The sequence below is a fragment of the Macadamia integrifolia genome, chromosome 12 (assembly GCF_013358625.1).
Source record: "Macadamia integrifolia cultivar HAES 741 chromosome 12, SCU_Mint_v3, whole genome shotgun sequence".
NCBI lineage: Eukaryota > Viridiplantae > Streptophyta > Magnoliopsida > Proteales > Proteaceae > Macadamia > Macadamia integrifolia.
The window spans coordinates 2,130,104-2,142,851 of NC_056568.1; positions in this window are offsets into that span (position 1 = coordinate 2,130,104).

Here is a 12,748-nt window from a genome sequence, read left to right on the forward strand (position 1 = left end):
AAAAAAAAAAAAAAAAAAAAAAAAAAAAAAAAAAGAGCAAGAATACTCATCCAAACATATTAAGAAACACTACAATGATCATGGTAAAAGACAGGAACTCCACCATTTCCGTGGATTTCTCTCTTATGCTGATTTAATGGTAAGAAATAGATCAAAATACAAGAAAAATCGTAATAAAGAGAAGTGAGAGAGGAAAATAATGTACCTGACTTAGGGTTTCAGCTTTTGGGAAGAAAGATGATCGAGTTTCTTCTGTTCTTGACAACGGTTGCTCTCACTTCATGGGAAACCAGGGAGTGAAGGAGGAAAGGTTGCACTGTTAGATCTTCGATTTTGAAAAAGCTCGGTTGAAATATGACCAGATTTAATGATAAGGAAAAGATCTAAATACAAGAAAAATCATAATAAAGAGAAGTGAGAGAGGGAAATAGCGTATCTGAGTTTGGGTTTCAGCTTTTGGAAAGGAAGATGATCGAGTTCCTTGGAGATTTAAAGCGGTTGCTCTCACTTCGTGGGAAACCAGGGAGTGAAGGCAGAAAGGTTGCAATCTTCGATTTTGAAAAACTCGGTTGAAATATGAGATTTAATGGTAAGGAATAGATCAAAATACAAGAAAAATCATAATAAAGAGAAGTGGGAGAGGAAAATAGCATACCTGACTTTGGGTTTCAGTTTTGGGAAGGAAGATAATCGAATTTCTTGGAGATTTACAACGGTTGCTCACTTCGTGGGAAACCAGTGAGTGAAGGCGTGAAACAACCGCACTGTTAGGTCTTCGATTTTGGAAAACCTCGGTTGAAATATGACGACCAGGTATGCCAGCATCGGCTTTGATTTTGGAAAAGCAGTATGCGAGCAGCGGCGTTGATTTTCCCCTTCTTATAATTGCAGAGTTTGGTCGAAAAATGGAAAAGCGCGGTTGGCTAAGTATTTTGCGGGAAGTTGAAATATGTGAGCAGTAGCGATGGAGAATAAACCGTCCCAATTCATAATACTTGAGACGGAATATAATCCGTCCCTAAATATGTGACGGTTAAAATCTGTCTCAATTGCTACATATCTGCTTTGATTTAGAGATGGAAAACTATCCGTCATAATAGAGATAAAATTCAATTCATAGTAAAATACGTGAGCAGTGGCGATGAAGTATAAACTGTCCCAATTCGTAATACTTGGGACAGAAAATAATCCGTCCCTAAATATGGGACGGTAAAAATCTGTCTCAATTGCTACATAACTAGGGACAAAATTATTTTTGTCTTTAATTGTCCATTTAGAGATGGAAAAATTGTCTGTCTTAATAGATATAAAATTCAATCACTGACGGGACGGAAAGATCTGTCTCAAAAATTGAGACGGTAAGTTTTCTGTCCCAATTGTTAAATATATAGGGACAGCACAATAGCAACGGAAATAATCCGTCTCAAATATTGCGACGGTATAGTCTTTGTCTCAAATAATCAAAATTTAGCGACGAATTTATATATGTCTCGAATGATTAATTTAGGAGACAGAAAATATGTCCGTCTCTAAAAAAGTGTCGCAAATACCCTTTTTTCTTGTAGTGTGAAGACAGTGAGTGTTGAAACGAGCAATGATTCTCACCCCTAAATCCAATATCTCCACATACTTTCCCCATCTCTATCTTCCCTTCCCCTGTCTTTGTCACTTTGATTTCTCTTATCTTCTGAAAAACCTGTAAAAAAGCAACAAAGACAGAGAAGGAAAGAGAAAGAAATCAATGAATGGTTTTAAACCTTAGAGCAAATCCCATATATCAGTCCATTAGAGAGCTGAGAAGAGAAATAAAGTGAACCTCTAATGGCTTTATTTATAGGGAGCCTTCCTTGTTTTCTTCACCTTAGTCCACCCTCTTTCCCTTCTATTCCTTTATCTAGAGTTTCTTTTTTAATCTCATATATCATAGTCCATGAGAGAGCTGCATGGGAGGCATGCGGATGGAATGAATATTGATCGTTAGATTCATGTGAGGACAAGTGCTGCGTTTGAAGAATTTCTTAGACACTGGTTAGAGCATCAGTCGTTGGAGATGAGCTGGATCCTCACAGGTATCGCCCAAATAGTAACCATAGAAGACTGGTTGTGTGACACCTGTGCTTAATGCATCTGGCGGTTGAAAACTTCTTTCAAAGAAAAAATCCCATCCCTGGGGCTGAGTCAACTCAAATCCATTCTTTAAATCAGCGGAACCCACTTCGAAGGCATCCCAAAATGCTGAAGTGGGGTACAGTACAGAGGGGTCACGGCCCACAAATCACCTTCCAACTTTCAAGTGCTACGAATAAGAAGAAGAGAGTTGGCACTATCTAGTGATCCATTAGGGCCCGTTTGTTTAGGGGGGTTTTTGATGAGGTGGGATCTAATGGGTTGAAGAGTTGTACTTATTTTCCCAAAAGCAAGGTAAAGTCATGTGTTTGGATATAATAGGGTGGAAAATACTCTAGACAACATTGGGAGATGAGCTTTCCTGTCTACTGATGTGGCTTTCACCCTATCCCCTTCCAAAGTCCTACCAAATTGGTGGGATTTTGTGGGGTGGGAAGTCATTGCAATTAATGACTCCCTTTCTTCATTCCTTTGTTCTCTCTCCCACAACTATGTTCTAACCAAACAAGTTTGGGGTGGAAAAGTCCAACTTTTCTCCAACTTTACTTTCCTTGCCTTTAACCCCACCAACATGTGGGACCCAGTAGTCAGACATTCCCATCCCAAACTTCCCTCAAACGGTGCCTTAGTTATTTGCGGCCCTTGGACACCTCTTGTATTTTTTGTTTATGATATATGGTGAAATTGATTAGCATTTGTTCGTATCATGCCCTTTTCTCTAAAAGAATTTGGGTTATAGGAACACTTGGGCTACAGACTGAAGTTTCTTTCTTCAAGTTGCAAAGATCTTTTATTTTCTCATTTTCATCTTCAATTACAGTAATTAGCGGATATGTGACAATGATGCGTACAAGGCTGTGGGTGGAGAGAAAATTAAAAAAAAAAAAAGAAATCTACTTCCACCTCCCCTCGCGTTTTCCTCATTTATTACATTTAAACCCACAAAACCTAACACCATGAGGCTAGTGTTAGTTTTGAATTTGAAAAGACAAAATTGCCCCTAATCATATAAACCCAAATTTAAATTTCTATTATACCCCTTCTTACTTTTATAAAACTAAAACCCCTAAAATCCTACCCAGAGAAGAGAAAGGAGCTTAACTTGTCCGGCAAAGTGAAGGGAAGTCTGCATTTTCCGAAAGGAAGTCTCCCGCAAAGGTTATTTTTCGTGGGAGCAGGACAATCGGGGTGTACAATGGACTTGTGCCTCTTGGGGTTCTGGAGCCGGCAGGTGTAGCCCACCGTCACTTCCTGTGAAGGAGGCTTATCGGCACTGACGATCCAAAGCTATGATAGGCCGTCCTGATCTCACCATGGTTGTTGACGAGGAGAAATTTGCAATGAGGGATTTGAGGGAATCTCGACTTGGGTATCCCAAGCTATTGGTATAGGGAACAGGAAAGTTGAAGAACTCATCAACATCCATGGATCCTACCCAATTGCATTCGGCTTATGCCCTAACGGTGCAATGGGAGAAACCACCTGGGTCTTGAGCCAAGACCAAACGTGTCTGCTAACATTGTGGTTCTCTTGATCGAGTTCGTCGATCACTTGCTTGGTGTTGTCGTCGTTGTTGTTGTCATAGATGAACCAGCGCTCAACTCCAAGCCAGGCATGGTAGGTGATCTATTCTCATAGGGATGAGGCTTCGTTCCATATCATGGCGCACACACATAGCTCATACTTCTTCTCCTCCTTACCTTTGCTCTCCTCTTGAGCTTCAGTGGTGGTGGTGGAATCGATGATCTTAGCAACGGAAGGAAGGGGAATATACAAGAGAATAGTCCTCCTCACTCGGCCCGATATTCCCAATGAAGCTGCACCAATGGTGACACGGATTCCATTAGCTCTAGCAGGATTGTTTCGAATTCTGATAGGGAGAGAGCACTGGACTAGTTCATGTGCAGCAGTAAGGGCGTGTGTGGTGAGAGCGAACTGGGGATGTGTCTGCCAATTTTCCCAACCAAAGTGGTAGACGAATTGCGTTGGATTGGAAGCTCTGTCAGGGCGAAGATTCAATCCTTTAATCAACACCACAGTCGTGTCCCTATCCAGAGGTGCACCAAAAACCAAGGGCGTCTCCCACGAATGAATTGTATGATTACTTCCAATTCCTACCAAAGCATCATCTTGTAATTTTTCTGCTCTACTGCGGTGATGCTCTCTAATTCCACTCCTCTCCAGAAGAACCCAGGTGGCGTGATTAGCCAGAGGTGAGGGACACCAAACAATTGACCTGTAACCATCGAATATGTCCGTAGACAGATGCGGAAGTGAGATGGTGCGGCGGCTCTCGAGACCTAACACATTCGAATTGTTCATGTTAATGGACGGCAGAGGATGGTAGACACAATTCAATGCCGTATTCCGATGCAATATAGAAAGACTGCTCGTCGTCATTGTCTTTCTGTTGGAGACAGATAGCCTGAGAGCTGAGAAGAAACAATTGCCGGAGAAGGAGAGCTTTAGCTTCAAACCTCTTGATAGTGTAGTGTTCCAAACTCCCTTGGCCGCTGGTATGTTGAATTCAATGAGGGTAAAATTGGTATTAAATGAAAAATAGATCCACTTAACAGATTGACCTTCACATTGTTAGGTTTTGTGGGTTTAAATGTAATATACGAAACTTGAGGAAGGTTGTAATAAAGGCAAACGTGAGGGGAGGTGTATGTAAATTTTCCTAAAAAAATAAAAGATAAAATATAAAGATAAAATAAAAGGGATAATTGACTTTTAGCGACAAAGCCATAACGTCTTAGCTTTATAGAGGAAACTGGTCCTCCTTCACCAAAAAAAAAAAAAGTGTAGGAATCAACTTGTCATTCAAAGTCCATCAATCTTTGATACAAGCCTAGACTTGCATTCTAAACCAATTGAGCCAATTTAAACTCGATTTGGACTAAGCCACATAATCGAGGCCATTTCAACCCGTATATCCTGTGTATCTAGCTTCTAGGAATTATATGCATTACCATCAAGATTGATTCAGCCCATGCATCTTATGTGGATTTGGTTTCTAGGAGAAGTTACACGTGTTAACATCAAAGCCATCAGCAATTTTCCGATTTTACAGTTCAGGCTCAAGGGTAAACCCCCGTTACACGCAGCCGCACCTAAACCGTGTAACAAATCAGTCGCAAAGAGACTCGAACTAGAGACATCTATTAACACACAACGCCTTTGAACCAGTGGAGCTACACCCGGGGTGTGAACCACAGAGAATTTCACTATAGTCTAGTAGTACTTTAGTTTTTTTTCCCTTTGCATTTTTCTTTCTCTTATGTTCGTATTTTGTGGATACACGCCTAGTGGAATGTGTTCTTGACTCTCCCATTCCGTAGCTTCCTACAAAGTTGTATAAATCTTCCTTCCATTGTCATCTATAAATAAAATTACCTGTGGTTGCAACTTCTTACTCAATCCACTACTTCAAATAACTTCCACACTATGACCAAATAAATCCCTATTAATAAACTTTCTATAAAACCATCTCCCACATATTATGGTAATAACCACAAGATAACTATAACAATGCTAATAACAACAATATAACTACCCTACACATAACAAATAGCTTACGAATAAAAAGAAAATTACCCATCCTCCTTCTCAGGCAACCAATGAAGCAACTCTACAGCTGCCCTTCCCAATTCCCTGCAAAAAACACTAGCAGCCCAAGGTCTATAGCAAGAAAAAGGAGAAACCCAACTCAAAACCATAAGCTTGGGTCTTGGTTCAGTAATTGCAGCTACTTATGTCATCTGCGCCATGGGTGTGTGCACAACCTTCATGTACAAGAGAAAGGTAGGTAAAAGAAAGCAACGAGTGATCTTGAGATTGATCAGTTGTCGATTAAGATTGAGAAATTAGGGCCATTCTCCGAGATAGAGTCAGGGACATGGGTAACAGACATTAAAGAACCGTCCTCGACATGTCGGTGATAATGTTTGATAAACCATTGATGAATCTGAATTTAAGATTTGATTGTGACCATGTCGCACTTGTGAGAATCAACTCAAGAGCGATCACAAATTTTGATTACCTCTCCCATATGGATCTAGGTTTCTAGTCATCATACCGTCAATGGAATCTTTTGGCTTTTCGAATTTTGATTTGTTATATAATCTCTCCAAAGCCAAGGGCTCATTGTATTTTTAATAAATGAACTTCAGTGGTTAGAACCTTCCATCAAGGTTTTAAAATGAGTTGCTCATCTAATTTATTTAGATTTTGATAGGTGGCTGCAGTCTCCCACTTGGCCTATATTGTCACGTATCAAGTAATGGTATAAGTTCAAATTGAAAGTGGCTATATAGAACTTATTTAATAGGGAGTTTCAAAATGTTCAGGATAAAAATTTTAACTCAGAAATCATGATGGTACATGTCATAATCTCTAGCGCTAGAACTTTTAAGGCTTTCTCATTTATAGCATAGTATTTGTTACCAACTTTAATGGAAGAAAATAAATTGCTTTCAAATGCTGAATTCAACTGCATCATATATAATTCATTCACTAAGATACAGAACCTACTAGAACTTTGTTTTTCAGTAATTTACATATTGTTCCTTAAAAAATAAAAACATAAACCAATCTAGGCACCGACAAAAGATTCCCCGATCAAAAGTTGGAATATAAAAAGTTTTGTCTAGATCCAAAACATAACCAGAATGCAAAGACCAGCATGTAGACATCAACTATCTTGACTTGAAATTGCATCCCTTCGACTAAATAGAGCAGCATGTTCCAAAATTTCTTCTTTTTTGAACAACTTTTCTGGATTGATCCTTTATTCCCTCTTTAATCTCTCTTCTTCTTGTGTACACATGGTCAATAATTCATTAATAGACAAGACCATTTATTTCTATGTGTGTTATAGGAGATTTTGAAGGGATCAAACTCTTCAGGGAATATGTTCAGGATGTAATACACTAGGAAAGGTTTAGGATGTCCCTCATTATGCATAATGTGTGCCCTCACATTATCGTTCACATTGTACTTTGTGGAGTTAAACTGGCTAATTAAGGTCATGGCGGTAATAGCTATATTGCAACTCACAAACTGAGCTTCAATGGCCTTTAGATAATGACTGACACTTTCACAATTAAGTGTAGACCTTCCGATGCTCTTGCTTATATGAGCCTTATTGATTGATAGACTAACGCGATTAGACCCTTCCCAATTTTTAAAATGATCCCTCTTCGCTTGTGATCTAAAGCCTGTGAATTTTGGTACTTTTCCTCACAAATTGCTAGATCAATACTTACACACACGAGTGTAAGGTTAAACCTTTTTTTGCATTAAGTATAGTTGTCTCCAGAAAGCATAGGGAGATGGAACTAACTGTCTAGCATAAATGCAAATCATACTGTTACACCTGTGCCCAAAACCCAGGCTAATATCAACTTTTGGACATAGGTAATGCAAAGGTGATAACCACTGGTATCTTATGGATTTCCTAGCTCACTACATAGAAGGACTACAAACCACCAAAGAAGTCAGATTGAGTCTTCTATCATTGAAGGTAATCACCCGAACCCTAGTAGTGAGGTGTACCAAGAAAGGACCCACACACTTGCAATGCTCTGATACCATGATAATTCAGAGAATTCTAACTTGTTTATTATTGATCTGAACATTACAATATATACCAATAGGCAACCCGAGTCATAGAAGATATACAAGGAAGGAAATCGATAGCAATCAATCTCTGTATGGAGGTTATCAATTTATGCTAGGAATCTTTTTAGATTCCATGCAAAACATGTGTACGCTATTACATTTAATGTTCAGATCAATAATAATAAGTTACAATTCTCTGAATTACCATCGTATCAGAGCCATTGGCCAACGCCCTCTAAAACCCTAGTCTTTCTTTTCCTCCTCTTTCTTCTTTCACAGTCATGGCATCCGATCCTACCCCATCCACTACCATTGCCCTAAGGCTCCCACTGCACAGTCACCCATGTCTACTTCCCACCACTTTATCTCTCTCAAGTTGACCTCTAAGAACTTCATCTTCTGGGATACTCAGATTGTTCCCTTTCTCAAGGATCAAAAGCTCGTCTGCTTTTTTTATGGCACTCATCCCTATCCCACAAATCTTGCCAAAGACATTCCCTGGCAGGACCAAGATATTATCATCATAAGCCTACTTAATGCATCTCTCTCTGAAGAATCCTTCCTGCTTGTAGTTGGGAAGCCAACAAGTAAGGTGATCTGAGATGCCTTACACGCCTCCTATAGCTCTACATCAACCACTCAGCTTCTCTCTCTTAACATGGGCCTCCAAAATCTGGTTCACACCAACGGAGAATCTGTCACATCCTTTCTTCAAAATGCAAAAACCCTTGCCGATGAGTTAACTGCTGCAAGAAAACCTCTTGCCCTTGAAGACTTCAACTTCACATCTTCCATGCACTACGATAGGATCTGTAGGGTGTCATCTCCACTCTCATGCTCGCCTTGATCCAATTCCTTTTCCTTGGCTTCAAAGCTTACTGATCAGCTATGAGTATCTCTGATCCAGCACAGCCAACAAGACGAACTCCCTTAATACAGCTTCCTCTCTAGAGGCTTACCTCTCTCAAACCGACTCCTCCTCATCCACTGGCACCACCAATTCAGGTCATGGCATAGGGAGGGGTCACAGTGGGCGTGGTCGTAGTGGTCACAACAATCTCTATTGCTCTATTTGTCAGTGCACCAACCATATTGCAGCCAACTGCTTTTACCGACCCTCTGCACCTACCCAATCCCACCTCCCAATGCCCTCCCTCACATGCCCTCTACAACCCTACCAACCACTACACCATTCCCTACCTCCATCCTAACCCCCCTCTCCTCCCTATCCCACCACCATCCACTTCCTTGACCTGATATCCTAGCACTGGTGCTTCCCACCATGTAACCCCTAAAATCACCTCCCTCTTGACCCATGATGGCTACACCGGTCAAGAATGACTTCAATTTGGTAATGGTAAGGGTATCCCTATCTCAAACATTGGTTCTTCTTCTCTCTCTCTTCTTTTTCTCCTTCTTTGAAATTTCATTTGTTGAATGTACTTTATGTTCCTAGTATCTATAAACCACTTTTATTTGTTCAATGATTTTTGCGTGCTAGCGAAAGTCTTCTTTGAGTTTCATGATTCTCATTTCTTGTCAAGGATTAGGTGACCAAGTTAGTTCTTCTTTCCGGATCAAGTAGCAGGGGGTTCTACACTCTTTCTCCTCCTGGTTCTTCTCCTCCAATCATTAATGTTGTTGTTCAGACTTCTCTTGATAATTGGCACCATCGTCTTGGGCACTGCCTGTCATGAGCGTCATCTTCAGTTCATTGTTCGATCTAATGGATTATCTCTTCAATCCTCTCGTCTTCGTTCGTAGTGCACTGCCTGTTAGATGGGAAAGTCCAGTCATCTGTCTTAAGCTCCCTCCTTCTCTTGTAGTATGTTTCCATTACATCTTATTTACAATGATGTATGGGGTCCCTCCCATGCTATTTCTTCTGAGGGGTATCGGTATTTTGTAAACTTTATTGATGATAACAGCAATTTTATTTGGTTTTATCCCATGGTGCACAAATCTGTGGTTTTTAATATTTTCTCTCAATTTCAAGCCTTAGTTGAGCGTCACTTTAATCGCAAGCTCAAATCCATACAAACCAATTGGGGCAGTGAGTATAGATCCCTCCCAAAATATTTTGCTCCCCTTGGCATTGCCCATCATCTCTCTTGTCCTTACACCCATGAGCAGCAGGGAGTTATTGAGAGACGACATTGTCATATATTGTTGAAATAGGTCTCTCCCTACTTGCTCATGGCTTCGTTCCTCAATAGTATTGGCACTACGCTTTCAAAACTGTAGTTTACCTTATTAACTGTATGCCTTCCAAGGTCTCCTAAAACTCTTCTCCCTTTCAACTTGTGCACAATTAGTCACCTGACTACTCGTTTCTTCGTGCCTTTGGTTGTCTCTACATCCACTATATCCGTCCTTACAACTCATAAAATGGATTATCAGTCCATTCCTTGTGTTTTCCTCGGGTATAGCACTTCCCATAATAGATATCGTTGTCTTGATCCCCATACCAAGAGAATATATATAGCTTGACATGTTCGCTTTGATGAAAATCCATTTCCCTCAACCTATCCATCCCCCTTCCCCAACACCAACCACACCTATCCCCCCATCACTGACTACTGGGCCGTCCAATACCCTCCCATCCTACGCGCTCTTCCTCTGGTGGAGTTATACTCTCCCCCAAACCCTTCACCTATACCACCTCCATCCCCACCTCGTTGTCTTCAATTAGTGACCACACCACCACTAGTCCATCCTCCCACATGTACCCATATTATGACCCTTCACCCTCGTCCTCATGCCCTCATGCCTTCACCACCTCCTCTCCTAACACTGAACCCACATGCTTCAACCAAGCCTCCAAGTCCCTTAAGTGGCATGTTGCGATGGCAGAAGACTTCACTAACTGCTCCATAATGGTACATGGTCGCTAGTTCCTTACTCTCCCTCCATGGATCTTGTTGGTTGTAAACAAGTCTTTCATATCACACGAAAGGCTGATGGTACCCTTGAGCGCTACAAAGCATGCCTCGTTGCTAAAGGCTTTCATCAATAGCATGGCCTTGATTACACTAAAACTTCCAGCCTTGTGGTCAAATCCACTACCATTCGTACAGTTCTTGCTAGTGCAATCTCTCAAGGCTGGCTTGTTCATCAACTGTACATACACAATGCCTTCTTACATGGAGCTCCCTCTGAGGAAGTGTTATGGTCTAGCTTCCAAGGTTTGAGGATCGTTCCAGACCAGACTATGTGTGCAGGCTTCACCGCTCTCTTTATGGCCTCAAATAGGCTCCACAAGCATAGTTCTCTCGGTTCTCTCAATACTTGATCAATTTGGGATTTTGCGCTTCTCACGCTAATCCCTCCTTATTTATTTATCGCCAAGGCTCATCCATTGTCTATGTTTTGGTTTATATTGATGACATCATGGTTGCCAGTAACTCACAGGCACAGGTTTCCTCTCTATTATAGAAACTTTTCCAAGACTTCTCTATCAAGGATCTCAAGTCTCTTCACTTCCTCCTTGGTATACAGGCGATTACTTAGTCCAATGGCTTACTTCTCTCTCCATCCAGGTATATTGGTGATTTACTAAAGCGCCCTAGCATGGTCGACTGCAAACCTATTAAAACTCCCACAACCATTACTCTCAAAGCATTGGCTACAAGGCCATGCAGGACCCTACCCTCTATCGGTCCATTGTGGGTGCTTTTCAGTACGTTACCCTCACTCGTCCCAATGTCAGCTTCGTTGTGAATAAGGTGTGTCAATACACGCATGCTCCTGCAGAGGACAACTAGCAGTTAGTGAAGCGAATTCTTCGATATCTCAAGCACACCTCCACCTATGGCCTTCTCATTGAGCGGACAACCAACGTTCAACTCTATGCATTTACTGATGCCGATTGAGCAGGCAACAATGATGATCATCGGTCCACTAGTGGCTATGCTATATTCCTTGGATCCAATCTTATTTCTTGGACATCTCGAAAGCAAAAGACTGTGGCCAGCTCTTATTCTAGATCCAAGTACAAGGCTCTTGCGGATGTAGCCGCTGAACTCATATGGTTGGACTCCCTATTATGTGAGGTTGGTTTTCCTATATGTGGTCATCCTATTTTGTGATGTGACAATATTGGGGCTACCTATCTGTCTACTAATCTTGTTTTCCATGCTCATACCAAGCATGTGAAAATTGACTTCCAATTTGTTTGTGAATGGGTTGCTCAACATTAGCTATAGTTCACTTCAGTTCATCTGAACTTAGGATTAGCTTGTGGACATACTAACCAAGCCTCTCTCTAGTGGCCATTTTGAGTTTCTCAATGACAAGTTGAAGATTCAGCTACCTGCCTCTCCAACTTAGGTAGTGTAATAGTGCACGCACCAAATCCATATCACATGTAATATGGATTCATGTCCTATGGAAGTCTTTCCTTGTTAATGTTGGACTCTAAAAGGACTCCTAGCATAAATTGATAACTTTTATATAGAGATTGATTGGGATTGATTTCCTTCCTTGTATATCTTTTATGACTAGGGTTGCCTACTAGTATATATTGTAATGCTCATATCAATAATAAATCAAGTTAGAATTCTCTGAATTGTCATAGACCTCCATTTCATCTTTGACTATGTATGTTTCACTTATCTCCTTGTTTGCCTATCACCTTTCGATGTTCTGACTGTATGTCTCTGACAGGTTTCCCCTGAGGTCTACACCGAGTCCCGTCGCATGATTTGACAACCTTGGTCAGTGTTTCCATCACTACACCGAGCGTGTTAGGGTACAATTATGCCTCATTTCTTAATCCTTTTCTCTTTTTTCCTTTCATAAACTACCTGGTGAATCCTTTTTGCTTTCAGGACCAGGAGACCGCTAATTATCGCACAAAGACCAAGCATCTTCAGACTAGTGTATATGAGCTTCGGGCGAGAGTGGCACAGTTTGAACTCGGGTTTGGAGGTTCCAAATCTAACGGGACAGGGGATGATGGCTCGTCTTTCTCCATGGATGAGCTCTTCCCTAATGTTGA